General features: G+C 57.4%; 1 pseudogene; it reads left to right on the top strand.

The window, feature by feature from the left end:
- Positions 1-702: 702 nt before the first annotated feature.
- Positions 703-10,019, top strand: LOC119842610 (annotated as a pseudogene).
- The last annotated feature ends 6,527 nt before the right edge of the window (positions 10,020-16,546 follow it).

Genomic DNA, 16,546 nt, shown 5'->3' with positions numbered 1-16,546 from the left:
CGGGAGTCGCCCCTTTGTGCCCCATGGTACCCGCGCCCGGTGCCCTGCCCCAGAGCGGGTCCAGCCCCTCCCCGCCCAGCTCCCCGGGCTCCGCCAGGCCCGGCAGCCCCCGCCCGCAGCGCGGCCCGGCCCCTTGCACCCATCCCCGGGCACGGGGCGGGACTCCGCCGCCACGGGCTCGGTGCCTTAGCCTCGCACAGCCCGGTCTGCCCGGATACCGATGACGAACCGCCTCGGCCTGCGTCCTGATTGGACGGTCAGGGCAGCTGCGAGGCTTGTGAAAAGAAAAGCAGTACTTGTGGCACCTTAGAGACTAACAAATTTATTAGAGCATAAGCTTTCGTGAGCTACAGCTCACTTCATCGGATGCATTTAGCTCATGAAAGCTTATGCTCTAATAAATAATATTAGATAATATTAATAAATTTGTTCATTTCTAAGGTGCCACAAGTACTCCTTTTCTTTTTGCGAATACAGACTAACACGGCTGCTACTCTGAGGCTTGTGAAAGTGTCAGTGCCAGTGTGGGGTGGCAGTGGGTCCCCCTGCTCTGGGCTGCCCAGGTCTGTGCCAGGCTGCCCGGCTCTGCCAGCCCAGCTGGGCTGAGTCCCCCGTCCGGATATTCAGGGCTTTATGTTATACAGGCGCCTATTACCCACCCCACCCCAGACTGTTCCCACGTGCTGTCCGGTCACCGCCCCGTGCAACACGAGAGCCATGGCCTGGGGGCTGCTGCTGGTGCTCTGTGGGCTCCTGGCACCAGCTGCGGCTGGCGGTGAGTACCAGGTCGGGCTGGGCTGGGCTGGGCTGGGGGGGCAGGGTGAGCCTCTGGCTGGGGGTGTCACCGTGTAACAGACGGGACGGTTCCCTCTAACAGCCCCGCTCCAGCTGGGCGCAGGTGGGTTTATTCTAAACATTTAAAACATGGGTGAAAAGCAGGCCCAACGGCAACGCAGAGGGAATGTCAAAGGAGTTTAATGCTGTGGTTTATTTCCTGGACTGCGCAGTAACTCTGTGTGTGTGTGTGTGCACGTGTGTGTGTGTGTGTGTGTAACTTCTTCTCCATCCCCTTACGTTAACAGGCAGCCTCGCACTCACACTTAGACTAATTTATTATTCACGCAAACACATCGACTGGCTGTCATGGGTTGGATTTTCTTACCACAATCAGTATTTCTGTGTGCCTGAGTGAGCCAAAACTGGGGGGGGGGGGAGGAGGAATCAGTAACACCAAATTATGGCTTCTATCAAACCTGGGAATTCTTCAGTAAAAACTGACAATAAAGGTCATGCACACACACGACCCTCCCCTCCACACGTACAGACCACACGCGTGCACATCCCCACACACAGGTACACGCGCCACTAATGCTCCAGGTTCTGCTGTAAGCAGTTTGCCCATCCACCTCTCCCATCCTCAGGGTATTTGCCCATGGAGGAGAGCCCTTTAGGGGGCAGTGAACCCCCCCACCAATATCTGCCCCCCCCAACAAGCCACCGGCTTTCAGAGGTGCAGGCTGAGAGATTGTCCTATCTGATTCCTGTGAGTTACAGACAGATCCCAGCTTGTCCCTTGCCGAGGATGGGATTGAGGGCAGGGGGACGTAGCTGGGGGTGGGGGGTCTCTGCTGGTCCCCACTGGGTGGCCCTGGTGTCCTGTGAGCAAGAGACGAAACTGCTTGTTAACTAAACTTCGCTCCTGTTGCTTTAGGGTACCACAGCCTGGCCGTGCTAGTCACAGCCGTCATCAATGAAGATGGGACTCATCACTTCTCCAAGATCACCAACGTGGATGATGTTCAGATTGCATACTACGGAAGCGACACGCGAGAGGCCAGACCCACTCAGGAGTGGGTGGCACAGACCCTGGGTGCTGAGTATCTCCAGGAAAAGACCCAGCAGTTCTGGAGGCATGAGGAGGGCTCTAAAGTTGAGACCAGGAGGTGGATGCAGCTGTACAACCAGACGGGCGGTGAGTGTCTGAGAGTTGTTATTAATGGACACGTGAGAGCTGCCCGCTCAGAATCACTCCCACTGGGGATCGGGGCCTCAATGTGCTACGTGCTGCCCAAACCAGAGCTGGCTGGAAAATGGGAGTTTTCTTTCCACAGAAAATTTGTGATTCCTGGAAGTGGTTTCATTCCCAATTGGAAGAAAAGTCAGAAATGGGAGGTTTCCATGGGAAGGAAATTTTTCAGAAATTCTATCTCTGGAGAATCCCAGGCAGGGAGCCGGGCAGCCCCAGGATCAATTTCCCCAAGAGAAAATCAATGTTTTCTGGCCAAATTGAAATTTTCTCATGAAAAATTATAATTTTGTGGATACAGCCTGTCCCAAGGCTAACAGAATGTCAGGAACCATTAGGAAAGGGATAGAAAATAAAAGAGAAAACATCATAATGACTCTATATAAATCCATGGTATGCCCACACCTTGAATACTGCGTAAAGATCTGGTCACCCTGTGACAGGTTGACCACAGAAACCCCTTTGGAACTGCCACCTGATGTGCCTACACTACCTCTAAGCCCATTTTCCCTGCAAGCTTGGGACTTCAGTACCTTGCCTTGTTTGAGCCAGACACACTTGCCTGCTGCAAACACAGATTCAAGTCTGAACCACGTCCCCCACAAGCTGCAGGCTTAACTGAAAACAGCTTAAGAAGTGCTCCTGTCTCCAGCACTCAGATACCCAACTCCCAATGGGGTCCAAATCCCAAATAACTCTGTTTTACCCCATATAAAGGTTATAGAGGATAAACTCATAAATTGTTCACCCTCTATAACACTGATAGAGAGATATGCACAACTGTTTGCCCCTCCAGGAATTAATACTTACTCTGGGTTAATTAATAAGTAAAAAGTGATTTTATTAAATACAAAAAGTAGGATTTAAGTGGTTACAAGTAATAACAGACAGAAAAAAGTAAATTACCAAACAAAATAAAATAAAACATGCAAGTCTAAGTCTAATACAGTAGGAACTAAATGCAAGTAAACCTCACCCTCAGAGATGTTCCAATAAGCTTCTTTGACAGACTAGCCTCCTTCTAGTCTGGGTCCAGCGATCACTTACACTCCTGTAGTTACTGTCCTTTGTTCCAGTTTCTTTCAGGCATCCTTTGGGGTGGAGAGACGATCTCTTGAGCCAGCTTAAGACCAAATGAAGGGGTTTCCCAGGGGCTTATATAGCCTCTCTCTTTTGGGTCGAAACCCCTCTATCCCCCTGTGTAGAATCACAGCTACAAGATGGAGTTTTAGAGTCACATGGGCAAGTCACATGTCCATGCATCCCTCAGTTCTCTACAGCCTGACGCCATCATCTACATGCTAGTTTGAATGTTCCCAGGAAAGCTCAGATGTAGATTGGCGTCTCTCAAGGTCCGTTGTTCGCCAAGTACTTCCATTTACCTGAATAATCCCCTCACACTATGTTGACCAGATTTGCCTTTGGTGCGTCCTACAGCAAACACTTTAAATAGAAGCACAGAGCCAACGCTCATAACTTCAGATATAAACATGGTCCATGCATACCAATAGGATGAAGATTTCAGTAGAACATAACCTGTGCAAAGTGTGTTACATGGCATATGTAGCATAAAACAGATTCCAGTTATGTCATATTTACACTCATAAGCATATTTTTATAAAGCATTATGTTGTGCAACATCACACACCCCATCTCCAAAAGGGCAGAGTGGAACTGGAAAAGGCTCAGAGAAAAGGGTAACAAAAATGATCACAGGTATGGAATGGCTTCCGTATGAGGAGAGACCAAAAAGATGAGGGGTGTGGAGCTTAGAAAAGAGACGGCTAAGGGGGATATGATAGCGTCTATAAAATGATGAGTGGGTTGGAGAAAGTAAATAGAGAAGTGGTCTTTACTCTTTCCTGCAATAATAAACCAGGGGCTGCCTGATGAAATCAATAGGCAGCAGATCTAATACAAACATGTGGAAGTACTTTTTCACACAACACACAGTCACCCTGTGGAACTCATTGCCCGGGGATGTTGTGAAGGCCAAAAGTATAACTGGGTTCAACAAAGAACTGGATAAGTTCCTGGATGACAGGTCCATCAATGGCTATTAACCAAAATGATCTGGGATGCAACCCCATGCCTGGGGCGACCCTAAATCTCCATCTGCGAGAAGCCGGGAGGGGAAGACAGGTGGATCACTCCAGAATTGCCCTGTTCTGTACATTCCCCCTGAATACCTAGTATTGGCCACTGTCAGACTTTGATCTCACCCAGTACGGCTTGTTCACTGGAGGAGAGACTCCAGGAGCTCAGCAACTGCCCGGCAGGATCCCAACACCTCAGTCCTTCCCGTGGGTCTGCTCTGATCCCTCCTGCTTCTCAGCGTCCTCTGGGATTGTTCGCTAGCTCAGCATGAGGCCAGCCGCATGGTCAGAGACAGTAAAGCGCTGGTGTCACCGCGGTCGAGTGTCCTCTGACCCCACCCATCCTATCGACACATTTCCCAGATCTCAGTGCAGGGTCTGAGCTCTCTCCCTCCCCCGCAGGAATTCACACTGAGCAGGTTCACGTGGGCTGTGCCCTGAGCGACCAGGCTCCTGTGGACCCGAGGTTCCAGTTCGCCTACAACGGAGGGGACTTCATCAGCTTTGACAACCAGACGGGGACGTGGGTCGCGGCCGTGCAGCTGGCCTTCGCCCCGAAGCAGCACTAGGAGACGACGGGCAAGGCTTGGACCAAGTTTGTCCAGCAATATCTTCAGTACGAGTGCCTGGGGACCCTGCGGAGCCTGGTGCTGCAGGGGAGGGCAGTGCTGGAGCAGCAGGGTGAGTGAGCAGCAGGGACTTATTATGGGGAGTGGGGTACAGGGCATAGTGACACCACTGCGACTTGGGGCAGTGTGGCCTAATGGATAATGCACTGGGCTGGGACACAGGACAACTGGGTTCTAATCCTAGCTCTCCCACTGGCCTGCTGGGCGACCTTGGGCTGGGGCCATTCCTGCCCACTTTTTAACATGGGCATAGTTTGTGGGGCAGGAGGCCGCGTTGCGCCCCCGCACCGCAAACTGCAAGCCTTGGGCAGGTACAAAGCACAGCCCGAGGGAGGGGGAGGATCTGATGGGGGGCTGCCAGTGGGTGCTGAGAACCCACCATTTTTTTGTGCATTGTGCACCTTTGTCTTTTGTCTGTTATTGGTCCCAGCCCCAGGCATGTGGCTCATGTGCTGTGTCTCCCCCCCCCCAGTGCCCCCCGAGGTCTCGGTTTCCCGCAGAGACGCCCCCGACAGCTCCGTCCCCCTCTCCTGCTGCGCCAGGGGCTTTCACCCGCGTCCCATCCACGTCTCCTGGGTGCGGGATGGAGAAGACATCCTGGGGGAGAAGGACTCCAGCGGGATCCTGCCTAATGCTGACGGCACCTACTACACGCAGTTGTCCCTGGAGATATCCCCGGAGCAGGAGGACGGGCACCGCTACGCCTGCCGGGTGGAGCACAGCAGCCTGCCGGAGCCCATGCTTGTCTTGGGTAGGGGTGGGGTGAATGGCAGGGTACAGCCCCATGGGAATTACAGAGATGGGGGACAGCCCTGCCACAGGAAGGTCAATATCCCTGCCCATGTCAGAGTGAACTTGTCTAGCTCTGGGTATTCGTGTGACCCACAAAAATGGCTGATGCTTCAGATTATCTCATTAAGTTCCTGGCTGTGGTGATATCCTGTGGCAGTGAGTTCCACAGGCTGATGATATTACGAGGGAATGGCTCAGTTACTACATTTGCTGCGTGTCTGGCAGTGCCCGGCAGAGCGCCTGTCCTCCATGACCCATTGCCCTCCCCCACGTAGCTCAGCCTTTCCCCTCCCCTGGGGCCAGGTCTCTGCAGATGCCCTCGAAGAGATGTTCAAGGTAAAGGCCTGTGGCTGCCCCAGCAGGATGCCCCAGCGGGTGCTTCCCTTGGTGACCTGGGCCCTTCTCCATCCCACAGCCCCTGGGAAGAAGGGCCCTCTGTCCCCCGGGGTCCTGGCCGCCATCGTCCTGGCCATGCTGGTTCTGGCTGGAGCTGTAGGGGCTGGCATCATCCTGTGGAGGGGAAAATCAGCAGGTAAGAGCCGGTCCCCGTGGAACTGCGATGTCGGAAGGTCTGGGGAGTGGGGCGGCCCAGCCAGCCCAAGGGGGAATGGCTCCTCCCACTGTCCCCCAAGCAGAGGTGGGGCAGGGCCAATGGGCCCCATGTGGAGGTGCCGTGAGTCCTGGATCACCATAACCTGGCCCTGCTGGGGGCAGAGCAGACTCTGTTGTTGGCTGGGCGCCATGTGCCCTGCTGTGGGGGGCACTGGGGTCGGACTGACCTGGGTGAGGTGCAGTTGGGGTGGCGGGGAGCCCTGTGTCTGGGGGATGGCGGGAGGGGTTACCCTGCTCCCCTGCACTGACCCTCATTCTCTGCTTGTGTTTCAGGCCCTCGCAAACCTGGCTACGCTCCAGCAGCCAGTGAGTAAATCCTGAGTGCGGGGCCCACATGCCCCAGTGCATTATGGGTGTGTAGGTGGTCCCCATGAGGGGAGAAGGGAGCCCAGCAGTGACTGGACGTGGGCACCGATTTCCCCTGCCCCAGGGGAGCAGTGCTGGGCTGCCTGATGTAAGTGAGGGAATGGTGCCACTACTGTGGGGAACTTTCCTGGCTTACACACTATCCTGGTGCAATGGGCTAGCGAAAGGATCCGAGTCCTCGCTCCAGCTCCCTTTACGCAGAAGCCTGGCTGACCTCAGGGGCTCCCCTTCCACTCTCCTGTGTGGCAGAGTCCTCGTAACCCCGACAAGGCTGGGCCCAGGATTCCTGGGGGGCTCAGCCCCCAACCTTGTTGTGGTCACTGAGGACAGGGGCTAGGGTGTCCCCACTCCAGGGTGCTCTCCGCACTGGCCGCTTCCCTGACCCACTGATCATTACATACAGCTCAAAGCAAATACAATTTATTAAACAGCAACTAATTAGAAAAAATAAGGAAAAAATGGGAAAGGTGAAAGGAAAACCTGTCACCCCGCTCTGTGGCACGGGGATGCCACAACCAGCGTCTCTGGGATGTCAGGGCAGTTCAGTCTGTTCCTCACACGTCCCAGCCCTGCCCAGGCCCTGGCTGTTCTGCAGGGATGCTGTGGGTTGGACACTTGCTCTGGCGGTGGCCACCCGCCCTCAGGCTCTGGGTGGCAGGACCCTTCTTCCCAGCATCAGGGCCCCCATCGGGATTATGATCCCCCCCAAGTCTGGCCTGCAGAGCCTCTTGGCTGGGGGCGTCTCCCTGCGCTGGGCCCACTGCCCAGGATCCCCCTTGGCCTCCCCAGCTGCTCACCGCACCCGGCTCCGGACTGCTCCAGCCCCAGCCCAGCCCCAGCTCCTGCCTCAGCACGGCTGCTGCTCTGCCTCCAGCTCCCTGGGCTGCTCCTCCGGCTCCCCTGGCTCTGTTCGGCACGGCTCTGCTTCCCAGCTCAGCTCGGGCCCCTGCTGTCCCCTTAGCTCTGCCCACGCTAGCCGGGCAGCTCCAGCTCACACGGAGAATGGGACATCTGGGCTCCTGACTCCCTCATTAGCCTGCCTGCCCTGTCAGTCAGGCTGACCTGTAGCGCTGGTCTCTCCCCATTGCCCCTGGGGACTGTCGGTCTCAGGGTCCTTGTTTCCCATCGACCCTTCCCTTTCCTTTTGGTACTGGGAGAGGGCCAACCAAACCCCCCACTCAGTGTTAGTGAGGGGCCAAGAGTCCCCTTACATTGAGCCACACACGTCACTCCCATTACAGGCCAGACCAGCCGTCTGGGAGCTGCCGGTGTGTGGGGAAAAGCCAGAGCCCGGCGGTGTCTGTCGGGGGCGGGTACGACCAGGGTCACGCGCTGCGTTTGGGGTTCGAACCCGTGTCCATTCCCAGCCTGGGGCAGGTCGCTGCACAGAGAGGACTTAGTCTGAGGTGCATGGGGGGTGCAGTGTGGGGGAAGCCCAGAGCTGAATTCCCCTCCCCCTTCCCTAGCTGGGATCCCCACAGCTAACGCTGCCTCTGAACAATTTTCTTCTCTCTCCATAGCAAAGAGCGGGGAAGATTCTGCCTCCAGCTTGTCATTGGGAACAGACCCCCAGAGCGTGGGACCCCAGAGCTAGATGCAGAGTGACCTGCCCAGCTGCTGATCCCGCTGGCTGGCGATCTCTGTTCTCTGACTCCCTTCTGCTCTAGGGGGAGATTCCCATTTGGTCGTTATAACAGTTTCCTCCTCTGGGTGTTGGGCCTTAAGCTCTCGTATTGCCGGGTTTGTGTTCTCTCCTTCCGCACCGGGGACTTTGTGTCAGATTCCCTCCAAAAGGACCGACTCACTCCAGTGTCTCGTCTCTGCGGGGGCCACACTGCCGGTGTCAGGGACAGGGCAGTTCCCCTTATCCAGCAGCAGAAATTGGCATAGTCTGACGAGCAGGCAAAGATGGGGGCAGGGGAGCTCCACAGAGGGGAATTATGGGTTACCCCACCCCCATCTGAGAGGCAAATGGACCTACTTGGAAAAAGCAAATCCCCAAATTGTGATTTTCAGAGGAAAAGACTCTGTGCTCTGGTCGAGTTCAGGTCCGAGCTTTGCCCTGAATGTTGTCTGTCAACCCCCCCCCCCCCCGCAGTAAACCCCCCAAATTCTGCACAAAGCTGAGCCACTGAGTTTTAGAATCTTAGCACGTGTGGAGCAGGAGCAGCCGAAGGCCGCGGACCTGTCCCTCTCTGGCCCTGGCTCCAGGAATGCACAACTGGGGTTTTTCCTGTTCAGTTCCAACTTCTTGCTGGCTTTGCATTTTTTAAAATAATTTAAATAAGGCCAGGACTTCTGCAGACTGGGTCAAATATTGTCTGGGGCTGACCCAGGACCTCCATTGTCTTAGATCACTACATACCTGCGGACTGGATCCACTTTTGGATCCGAGGGCTTTCTGAGCCCAAAATTACAGGAATGAGGAGGTCCTTTATTTGCAGAAAAGGGTCGTAATCAGACCCCTTTGGGTGATGCCAGTGATCTCAGAAAGAGAGTGCCCTGTTCTGATTGGCCACAGGAGCCTGAGGTTTGGCCTTCACTTGTCAGGCCGGCCGGCTGGCTTACACTGGCTGCTGGCCTCTGGCCGTATCATGTGGCCACGCCTGACAAAGTGCCCTGTGCCTCATTCACCCCCAGCTGGCCACCGAGGGGCAAGATCCAGCAACGTGGGGCGTCAAAGATCTGACATGTACAAGCGAGTCACCGCTAGCTGGCCTGCAGAGCCATCAACCTTAACACCCGTGAGCTGACAAGGCCACCAGCTAATCGCACCCCAGCCGGCTGAATGGGACCCCGAGAGTTGCGCTGAAACAGCTGCAAAAGCATCCGCCTCTCTGGATGTTTTCTAGTTTTTGTTAGTAGGCGCAGACGCCTCTGGCTTAGCGTTCTGGCCTCTGTGTGTGTGAGAGAGAGACCCACAGAATCTCTGTGAACATAGCGCCTATAGAATAGCTGCTCAGATCCCTACACCAGCCATAGGTCAAAGAGCCTCGCTATTGGAAAGATCACATATGCAGGGGGTCAGCACCGGTACATTTAACCCTACGAAGTCCTGTTGTTTTCACTAGGTTCGTCGTCTGAGCGTCCAGTGTAACCGGCCGTATTGGAATGTGACTGTGTGATGTGGAGAAGAGATCGGCTGTTACCGAATCAGCCATAATTTGGCAGGCTGCCTTAATGGAACTGACAGCTCTGCTGCCAAGGTTCACATCACCCGGGGAGCGATCGGACTCTCCCTCTATCAGCTCTCGGGCTGGAACCCAAAGGTTTGGCTTCGCCTTGGGGATGAGCTGTGCCTGCGGTACTGCTAGCGACCCAGGTCCGCCGCCTTCCCAGTGCTACGTAGCCCTTAGCAGGGGTTAATTTATTTGGGATGGTTTAATGAACCTGCCTGAGCACAGTAAGTAACTGGATGATTTCATGTTCTTTCATTTTTATATATTTTGTTTGATGCTTTTGCTCGGTTATTGAGCTAATAAAATACAGACCATGGAAGCGTGGGTGGCTCAGCTGTTTGTTCCCTAGACATCAGGGGGAGACTCCTTGCCCCACCGAGGGCTGGTCCCTAGAACTTCCCCAGTGTTCTCTAGTGACGGGCACCAGACCTGGCAGCTGCCGGCTGCCGGCTGTCGAGGGAAAGTTGACCTGTGCGTTGATCATTTATTTCCCTCAGCAACGTGATCCAGTGTGTTGGGGGACCCCCGCTGAATCAGTCTGTGCTTCTCACACATCCACCCCTCAGTTAGTCACTAGCTTGTGCCTTGAGGCTAGGGGATTTATTATACCTCTTATATCTTTGAATCCCAGTGTACAGCTAGTTGTTCTGAGTATGCCTGTGGCTTTCCAGTGGTTAGGGTGCTAGCCTGGGAGTACTGGCTCTGCCACACACTTCCTGGGTGACCCTGATCTCTCTGGGCCTCAGTTTCCCCATCAGGATAATAGCCTTTCCCTGTTGCCAAGGGGGCATGAGCATAAAAGGATTGTGAGGTGCTCAGACATTGCAGCATTCGATAGAAATGTTCCGACTTGTTTGGTATCGTGCTTAGCTCTTGCCTTTTATATCATGTGGCAGGGAGTTCCACAGGATCACCCATTATACTGTGTCAATTTTTAAAATCCTAGAGTAGACTTTAGTGCAAAGTAGAATTGTTGCAGAACTCCAGGCACCATGTTTCACCGCTGCAGAGTTCTGGAGACAGGAAAGCATGGTGTCCCTGGCCTCCTTGTGTCAGATCTAGGGTTGCCAATTTTGGCTGGACATATTCCTGGAGGTTTCATCTCTATTGAAAGATTAATCTGTAATTCCTGGAGACTCCAGGAAAATCCTGGAGGGTTGGCAACCCTAGTCAGAGCCATACACCCAGGTGGCGTGGTGCCCCCCACGCCCAGACTATGGCCCAGCCCCGCCCGACAGGCCGTTCTGCCCTGGCCCCACAGACTCCTCCCCCAGCGGGGGTCACGGGGTCACGCTCCTTCCGCCCTCGTGACCGGCTCCAACCTCCCCCCGCCCGCCCGTCCGCCCGCGGGTGATTTCTCGGAAACCAGCCGAGATCCCGGCAGGGGGCGTCGTGCGGCCAACAGGGGGCGTCCGAGCCACGTGCCGCGAGCCGGCGCACGGCCCCGCCCCCCAGGCAGCCAGCCAATGGGGAGGAACGAAGGCGGGACCCCCTCCCGCGGGAAAGCAAGGGGGAGAAGGGCGGGCTCCTTCAATGAAGAGCGGAGGGGGGGTGGCCTAGCTGCTCTAAGAGGCGGGTCTTGCCTCGCGCCTACCAATCGGGCACCGAGGGGCGTGTCCGCTCTCTACCAATGGGGAGCGGGGTGGGGATTCGAACGGCGCCGGCAGCGGCCGCTAGGGCGGGGCGCGCGCGGCCTAGCCCGGCCGTTGGGCTCTAACGGCAGCGGGGCGGGGCCCGGAGGCGGGCGGGCAGTTTCCCCCTCCCCCTCCCCCTCCCCGGGACGCTGCTCTGGGGCTCGGCCCCCCCCCAGCCGACCGGCCCGGGGCCGCCACCTCTCGTGCCTCTAGTGTGAGTCTCGCTATCTTTGGTAAAAAGAACAGGAGGAGCCGGGCACCGTAGAGACGGACACATTTACTTGAGCAGCAGCTTTCGTGATGCAGCGATGCAGTGCGCTGTGGCTCAGGAAAGCTTCTGCTCTAATAAATGTGTTCGTCTCTAAGGTGCCCCGGCTCCTCCTGTTCTTTTTGCGAATACAGACTAACAGGGCTGCTACGCTGAAACTATCTTTGGTGTTTCCCTAAAGCCCCAACTCCTGGAGTCAGGGGAGCAGCGGAGACTCTAGTCAAAGGGATGTTTCCAGCCCTTGCCCTGGTGGAGAAAAGCTTGAAGTGACCCAAGAGCAGCCTGAAGGCTGGAAAAGGCAAATACGGGGCGGTCCCAGGCGCGTGGCGCTGTCCAGGGGGCGGGGCCTTGGGGTGGGGGCGGGGCGCTCCCGAGTTCCCCTCTGCGCTTATCAAGTTTCGCTTTCGCCTCCCCGAGCTGCCAGGCCGGTTCTGCCCAGCGACCGGTGACGCAGGCGGGTCTCCGTGCGGCTATTGGAGGGGACAGCGCGAGGCCGGGACGGCCAGAAAGGGCCCGATTCTGGCCGGGCGGCGATGGCGCTGCTGCCGCTGGGGCTGCTCCGGTGAGTGCGGGGGGGTCCGAGCGGGCCTGGGGCGGGATGTGAGCCCGTGCTGCGCTCTCCGTTCGGACCGGAGCTGGGCTCACCCCGCCCCCCCCCGCGCTCGCCCGCGGCCGGGGCTAGTTACTGGCCTGCCGCGTGTTCGCGCCCAGCCAGGCTCGTGGCCCCGTTGTGCTCGGCGCTGCGCACCCGCATGAGCCGGCGCGGCCCGGCCGTGAGGCTCACGCCGGGACCGGGGGGTCGGTTCTGGTTTGTCGGGTCCCGGCTCCAGAGACCGTCCCGGCCCCATGAGGCCGATCAGTGACTAACGGGCTGGGGGGTCCCCACTGGCCGCCCTGCCCTGGGGCTGTGGGGATCCCCCGTGCCAGGCGCTGCCGGAGTGGGGCCCGACGGGGGCTCCCAGCACCCCCCATCTCTGTCTGCAGAGCCCTGGGGGTTAGTGATGGGGGTAGACTCACCCCCCCAGACAAGAGTGACATGGGGGGGAGGCTCCTTGGACTCTCCGCCCTTTAATGGCTCTCAGCAGGTTCTCCGTGCTGGGTTTAACCCTTGTCTAGATCTCCTGAGCGGGGCTTGGCCCTGGCTAGGTGTGGCCGAGGCTGAGCTGTGTCCACACCAGGCCAGTCACACCCAGGGCAGCGATGGGTCTGTAAGTGGAGACAAGTCTTTAGAGGTGTCGTCCTAGGCAGGGGATGTGTCACCCCCCCGCGCCATCTCTGGCCCTGTGCCCAGGGAGAGGTGGGAGCCCCAGGATCTGTGCGTTAATCAGGGCTTAATGGGGGCGAGTGCCCATTGCAAGGCACCGAACAGCTGCTGCGTTAGTGCTGTTGGGATCTCCCGGGATTGCTGGGGAGGAGCTTCGGGATCCCCATGGGGTGTGTGGGGAGAGGGGCGGGGCAGGTCCTGCTTTTCCTGGCATGGACGTGACTGTCCCATGGCCCGAGAGTTCCCCATGCGGCAGCAGCTCAGACCCCGGGGAGCTCAGGAGCCCATAGCCAGCTGGGTGAGGCTGCGGGGTGGGTTTGGGGGTTTGTTTGAAGTGGTTTCAGGCGCATGGTTGCCCTTGCATCACTGCAGTGACAGGCTTGGTTTGACTTAAACAGGGTTTGGCCCCAGGGCAGCCTGGCCCCACGGGGTTGAGTCACATTAGGGTCCAGGAATGGAAATGGGGGGTCTTTGCATTTGGTGCCCCTGGAGCAAAGAGATGGGAGGTCCCCTGGGTCGCACCCAGTACTGGTGTAACTCCAGTTGCACAGAGCTTTGGCCTGGGGCCTGTAGGGCTGGGTGTGTGCGCAGAGAAGGACGTTAATGAAGATCAGAGTGCGTCTGCCTTTTTTTAATGACGTTGAATCCAGCGCCAACTCCCATCCGTGCCTGGCCAGGCCCTGTTCACTGAGGCCGTGTCTACATGGCACACCTCACACCGGCATGCCATGCTGCTGTAGGGCACGTGGTGTAGCCGCTCTGTGTTGCCAGGAGAGAGCTCTCCTGATGACAAAAGAAAAGTATTCCCAACGAGGGGCAGTAGCTTGGTCGGCGGGAGAGCGTTATTTGACTTAATAGGGTCAATAGAACGGGCCTTTCTAGTGGGGTGGGGGGAAGCCAATTTAAAAGTAAAGCTCCCTGCTCTGCTATCATTGTCCTCATAATTTGTGATTGTCTTGTGCCAGGAACCTCCATCATGGTCCAGGCCCCTATTGTGCCGGGTGTGATACAGACACAGCATTCAGAGACTGTCCCAGCTGAGTATGAGATGAGAGAGGACTATAGACCAGTGGGGAGCTACTAGGGAACCAGGAGACAGCACTGGCCAGCTGTGGGCTCGACGCTCCAGTGGCCTCACCGTTATCTGGTTTTTAGGCACCTTGGCAGAGGAGAGCGCTGAGGAGGGTGTGGAGGGTAACGAGGTAGCTTTGCGGATGTTTATGGGGAGCTCCTCGCAGGCGTGAGGGGCAGCATGGGACACAGGACGAAGGGGCTTGTTTGCAGATTTAACAAGTGGCTGATGGAGGCTGGGATCACGGGCCCATCGGAGGTGAGGGTTGACATTTCGGTAGCAAATGAGAGAGTGGGTGGGGATAGGCCGTGAAGGGCTCCCAGTTGAAGACAGGCAGTTGATGTCTGTCTGATGTGATGGAGGAGGAGCCAGCGGCACGATGCACAGAGAGCTGACATAGATCAACGCCCTAGAAAAATGATCTTTTCAGCATGTTCTGAATGGACCTCAGCGGGGTGAGACACGTTTGTCTAGCCCAGGTAAGAGGCTGTTGCAGCAGTTGAGATGCTGAGAGCCTGGACGAGAGTTTTAGCTGTGGGGTGGATAGGAAGGGCCGTGTCTTCGAGATGTTCTGCAGAAGCAGTGAGCAAGACTTGAACATAACTTGGATGCGAGGACCTGGAGAGAGATGTGAGTCCAAGATGATGCCCAGGTTATGGGCCTAAGTGACAGGCAGGATGGTGGCGTTGTCCAGTGATTGAGAACAGAGGTAGCAGGGAGGACGTGGGGGGAAGATTGGGAACTCTGTTTTAACCAGACTGAGCTTGCTCTGATGACAAGACATCTACAAGGAGACGTCAGAGACAGGCCAAGATTGTCGTTTGGACAGAAGGCGAGAGGTCTGGAGTACAAAGGCAGATCTGTGAGTTGTTAGCATGGAGTCGGTAGCTGAATTTGTGTTTGTGGGTGACTTTGCCCGGAGATAAGGTGTAGAGGGAGAAGAGAAGGGGACCAAGGACAGAGCCCCACAGACAGCTGGAGGGGAGCTGAGGAAGATGCTCTGGTGGTCATGGCGAAGGAGTGGCCATGTCGTGACCAGCCCCTGCCTCCAGACCCTGCCGCACCCCCTGCCCTGCCCGCAGCCAGCCCCTGCCGCACCCCCTGCCCTGCCCGCAGCCAGTCCCTGCCGCACCCCCTGCCCTGTGCTCATCAGCCAACCCCACACCCCCTTGCCTCCAGCCAACCCTGCACCCTCCTGTCTCCAGCCAGCTCCGCACCCCCTGCCCTGCCCACAGCCAGCCCTGCACCCCCTGCCTCCAGCTAGCCCTGCCCTGCACCACTGTCTGCAGCTGGCCCCATGTCCACTGGTGCCCTGCAGTTCCCAGGGCAGTAACCCTGCACACCTGCTTCAATGAGGGGGGCAGGGAGCAGCTGGGACCCACACGTGCATACCCTAGGATTACCAGACAGCAAGTGTGAAAAATCAGGACAGGGGGTGGGGGGTAATAGGAGCCTATACAAGAAAAAGACCCCAAAATCGGAACTGTCCCTATAAAATCTGGATGTCTGGTCACCCTAGCACACCTCCAGGGAGTGGCGGGGACCCACACATGTGAAACGGAGCTCATTTCTAGTTCAGGCCCATCTTTTTAAAAAAGAACTTTAGGCAGAGTTAACATACATCCGTGTTTTCCCGGACAGGTCAGGCTTTCTGGTTCTTAAATTGCCGACCAGGCGGAATTTTTAAAATTTAAAAAATTTTTAAATTTTAAAAGTTCCTCCCAGGAAAATACGGACGTATGATAACCCTGTTGGTACAAAAAATACATACTGGGGCACATCCCTTAAATCAGAACTTTTTGTAGGGAACTGGTTGTTAAGATTTTGGCAGCTCTTCACTGGGTGCGGCAGGGGCTGGCTGCAGGAAGGGGGTGCGGGGTTGGCTGGAGGCAGGGGCTGACTGCAGGCAGGGCAGGGGATGCGGGGGGGGGCTGGAGACGGGCTGGCTGCAGGCAGGGGGTGGCTGGAGGCAGGGCAGGTGGTGTGGCAGGGGCTGGTTTCGGGCAGGGGGTGCAGGGGCTGGCTGCGGGCAGGGTAGTGGGTGTGGCGGGGGCTGGCTGCAGGCAGAGGTGCGGGGGTGGCTGGAGGCAGGGGCTGGCTGCGGGCAGGGGGTGCGGGGGTGGCTTTAGGCAGGGGCTGGCTGCGGGCAGGGGTGCGGGGGTGGCTGGAGGCAGGGGCTGGCTGCGGGCAGGGGGCGTGGGGGGTGGCTGGAGGCAGGGGTGCGGGGGTGGCTGGAGGCAGGGGCTGGCTGCGGGCAGGGTAGTGGGTGTGGCAGGGGCTGGCTGCAGGCAGGGCAGGGGGTGCAGGGGTGGCTGGAGGCAGGGGCTGACTGCGGGCAGGGTGCTGGGTGCTCACGGGGACAGCAGCAGGGCGCAGCCCGGGCCCAGCAGAGCATCCGGGGACCCACCAAGCATCAGCGGGAGCCCCGGGGCCAGGGGAGCAGCAGCACCAGGGCTCGTGGCCAGGGCCCGGCGGCAGCCCATGTGTCTCCCGCAGCGCGGCGCCCCCGGCGGCCGGAGGAGGAATTACACCACTTCCCGGCCGGAGCCCAGCAAAGCCTCAGCGCCCCCTGCAGGGAAGCGGTTTAACAACCGTTGCGAACCGGCTC

This window comes from Dermochelys coriacea, chromosome 14, assembly GCF_009764565.3.
Source record: "Dermochelys coriacea isolate rDerCor1 chromosome 14, rDerCor1.pri.v4, whole genome shotgun sequence".
Classification (NCBI taxonomy): Eukaryota; Metazoa; Chordata; order Testudines; family Dermochelyidae; genus Dermochelys; species Dermochelys coriacea.
The sequence above is the reverse complement of the archived record's forward strand: the minus strand, read 5'-3'. Positions and strand labels throughout refer to the sequence as shown.